The sequence below is a fragment of the Montipora foliosa genome, chromosome 6, assembly GCF_036669935.1.
Source record: "Montipora foliosa isolate CH-2021 chromosome 6, ASM3666993v2, whole genome shotgun sequence".
Lineage (NCBI taxonomy): Eukaryota > Metazoa > Cnidaria > Anthozoa > Scleractinia > Acroporidae > Montipora > Montipora foliosa.
This window is the reverse complement of record NC_090874.1, coordinates 67,396,950-67,401,393: the sequence shown is the minus strand read 5'-3', so window position 1 is coordinate 67,401,393 and position 4,444 is coordinate 67,396,950.

Genomic DNA, 4,444 nt, shown 5'->3' with positions numbered 1-4,444 from the left:
TTTAGAAGCAAACCCTTAAAAACTCAGCTGAAAAGGAACTAAACCTGTGGAAGCTACGTTCAAGTTAGATATCATTGATAAACATTTATTTTAGTATAGTTCACTATGACATTTAGTCCGTGCAAAGAAGTGTAATCTCGTCCTACTAGGAGAATTTTTTTCTCTATTTCAGAAGTTCTTTGTATAAGGAAGTTAAGTTTTGTTAGTAATCGTAATGGACCGTGCTGCGGTAGCGAATAGAATCGGGGACGTTTAAGTGAACATATCTAGTTATTCTGGCCTGATCAACCAGGATCCTACAGTTAACTTCAGAACGAGAAACAGGAGTACAAGGAACTGTTATAAAAGACTATCGTCTACTTGTTTATATTGAGGACAACATTATTTTTAAGGTGGGAGAAATGTAGAATATAGCACTGTACGAAATGGACCGGGACCAATAATAAGATACAGGTTGGTTGATCCAAATACGTAGACGAAAATAAAAGGATGTTTGGTTGCAATAGGCTAGTTTCGAATTATGCAGCAACAAAAGAACAGAGTCGAGGTTCAGGGGAATAATTAGCATTTTGCATTGTTCAGAACAAAGGAAAATGCAAATTATTCCCCTTAACCTCGACTCTGTTCTTTTGTTGCTGCACAATTCGAAACTAACCTATTGTTGTGTGTCAAGATCTCCCTCTAACATCAGATCATCAAACACTTTGGCTGTTTTCAAAAAGGACTTATACTTTAATTTCCTTTTTAATTATGTAATTTCTTTTTTATTATTTTTTTTGTAATCATATAGTAGATATTGTAAAGCGCTATGAAAAAGTAGTCGACTTAGCGCTATATAAATGCTTATTATTGTTATTGTTATTATTATTATTAATAATAATAATAATATTATTATTATTATTATTATTATTATTATTATTATTATTATTATTATAAAAACTATATAACTTCTATACGTAGCTCGCTAGCGGCTTGTGCGGGAGTTCCAAGCTAACTAAGAACCTTAAAGGTTCTGGCGATGTTCAGACGATATCAGTTTTCATTTCTCACTTCCTCTTTTTTACTCTTTTGGTTCGATGCAATATTCAGTTTCTATTATATTGCCTGTTCTAACACTCACCGGTAATGGCTCAACGCTACGTTTCACATACCAGCCAATGCTGTCCTCGCACATAAGACCACGTCCACCTTTCTGTCTTGGTACGTAAATTCTATTAACTCACTCTTTGGATGTAATGTCCCTTTCATTGTCATAAGTTTTCTTGTCCGTCTATCTCCATCCAATAACTCAGTTTTATTCCTCCGCCGTATTTAAGTAATGAAACAGTCCACGTGTTGATTGCCAATATCTTGTTCCGCCCATTCAGCTTTGACTTATTTTACATGTGCCGAATCTAATGCAAATGAGCGAAGACAATAGATTTTTCTCATTTGCATTAGAACGGGCCTTAAGCACAAGTTTCAATCTCCTTGTTTACTCCTTCCTGAAGATTTCCTTCTTTTCGTTCTCCATGATTTGATCACCTTCCAGTATTTCTAAGTAGTTCCTAAATAGTCACCTTCCTACATTTGTTTCATCTCCTGATAATCGGGTAGTTTTACACCGTCGCATTGTGCTATTTTTCCTCTCTTTAGTATTAGCACTGCGCATTTCTTAATATCAAACACCATCCCAATATCTGTACTGAGAAGGTGCACCGTCGTTGTTAAATTAATTGAATTAATATGGAGCTCAATGTGAAAGTGAATTGGATAAACAAGACAGGCAGTGAAAAATAAATATGTGGAATCGTCAAAGCGACAAATAAATTTCTTCGACAACAATTGCTTTGTCGCCGTGGGATCACAAAGTGAGGTTTGTTTCTAACTTTATTTGGCTAACTCTGAAGTTATGTACAACATTGAAACCAAATGCCAAACCTGTATTAATTATTTAATTGAATATGCTTTGTGACACGGATTGTGTGTCTTGTTTGCACGCACGTAATTGAAATAGGAAGGGTTTTTTGCCTCTAATAGCAAATATGTTGTTTGTTCAATAAATTTTACGCTGGAAAAGGTTTTTCTGAGGTTTTTCGGGTACCCTTATGGAGCTCAAGAATGGAAAGTTAATTGGCAATTGGCGGTGAAAAATAAATATCTGGAATCTTGAAAGCGACGAGTAATGGACTTCGATAACAATCTTTCGCCCGTCGAGCCTTAATCAACGCAGATCAAAGTGAGCTGTATTTCTAATATTTTACCAAGTTTGGTGTTATGTACAACACTGAAACCAAATGGAAAATTCTCTGGTAAGTTATGGGTTTAAAAAAGACAGAGAACTTAGTATCGTAAGTGGATTGTCAGGCTATTTATATTTATTTCTCAACTCTGCACAGTCTTCCGGTGACAATTGGAAATTTCATTAATTCTTGTTATATTTATTTGTGCTCAACTCTGCACAGTGTTCAGGTGAAGAATTATTTGAAAGAAAGCTTGTTCACGGTCTATTTTGTGCTTCATTATTCAAGGAAAAGTTTCTTCAGGAAAGAGTTTGATCCTGAAATCTTGTTTTGTTGCGTATGGTAATTTGGCACGATTGGGTCTCTTGTTTTCACGCACGCAATGAAATAGGAAGGGTTTTTTGCCTCTAATAGCAAATATGTTGTCTGCTTCAAAAAAAAAAATTGGCTGGAAAAGGTTTTTTGTGAGATTTCCAGCCTTTGTGAATTTATCATGTGTAATTTTCGAGCATAACAAATTTGCATACGTGGGTTGAAATGTGACACGGGAGGATTTTTGTGGTAGTGCACTGTAAGGAGCGAAAATAAACAGGTCTTTTGGAAGCGTGCTTTAGTTTCAACAAAATGGGCCCCAAAATCAGCAAAAAATTGTGATGCTGATGAATAGTGTAGTAGCTGCTATTTCCAAAACGATGGAATTATAGTGATAAATAACCTCGTCTTGGAGAAAACATTTTTTTGTTGAATTCGCACACTTCTTGTCATACTTTATAACACTTGAAACAAAAGGAAAACTAACAAAAACAAAAACCCGACATCCTGCCATCATTTGACAAAGATGCTTTACTGTTTCGCGAGTAAAAACGCCGCAGTAACTTGATCACGGCGCCCGCTAAATTCGATGTCACTTTCGATTTTGTGATTTGTGCAAGCGAAGAGGTTTCTCGCTTATGGTAACTTTATCTTCGCGGTTCAAAATTAATGTTGTTTTCATGTCGTAAAGTTTGTTACTGATGGCAAAATATTTTATTCTCGATCGACCGTCCTGAAAACTTCCTTGTGCTGTTCCTAAAAACTGTGTATCAATATTTATTTACTTTTGCGTCAATATTTGTTTTGCATAAAGCAAGCTAACAAAATCTGTATTTTGCTTACTTCGCATTTTTGGGCGTTAAAATAGAATTTTCGGTCCTATGCTTCTGTTACAAAGTGGTATATTTTTTAGGTCACCCATCCAGATACTAAGCCCGCCGGATAGGGATTAACTAGCGTGCTGCAGTGAACTTTTATATTACAAAGCTGCCAGACACTCAAGAGTCCACGATTAAATTTCTGGTGAGTACTTAGAAGTTGTGAGGGAACTTGAAATGATCAGCATGTCAGCCTAGAAGCCAATGTTTCTCGATTCCCTTTTATTTTCTTCAATAATTCTGGGATTAGTACTTTGCTAGTAACCACATGTCTTATCAGGGGGCTACTTACCTAAGACTTCTACCATGGCACTACAATAATATACAATACCAAAACAATACGTGCCTATTTTTTTCTAAAGATTACAGAAATTTTTTATTTCTGACAAATGATTAAAAGGCTGGTTGCCAGGTTTTAACGTATGAACGTGTGAGCCAAAAGGCCTCTGCTGGCCCGACTTCTGGGTGACCACTTCAAAGTAAATGGTCTTAATGACCCCCGACTTGAAAAAATTGACTGGAACGCTGCAGTTCAATTCCACCCAACTCAGTCCCTTCTGTTAAACAAGTATCTGTTCTTCTCTTTTATGGTTAATATTCCTTGATAGGCTCTTCACCGTTCAGAGATATTGCGCTCACATTTCTATCTTTATTTCTCGAGAGTTTCAATGGACGAAACGAAGTAAATATGACAGACCGATTGACCCACACTACAATATTTTATCTTTCCTCCTGCACTTACCATTCCGGAAACGAAACACTTTTTTTAAAAAAAATAGTTTCTTGTAAAAAGTCTGGTCCACCGCATGGCATATTGGAGTTCAACCTTTGCAGTGACATAGCTTAGAAAAACGCTGGTTCACATCCCATTGGTCCTAGTAAAACAACTGTCAAGGTGTTGTTTTAGTGTGTGGATCAAATGCTGGTAGTGAATTTGTAGCATGATGTCACTCTGTGCTAATATATATAACTATGAGAGGAAATTAATTACTTCCCTAATGGACTTGGTAATTATTATGAATGTAGGAAATG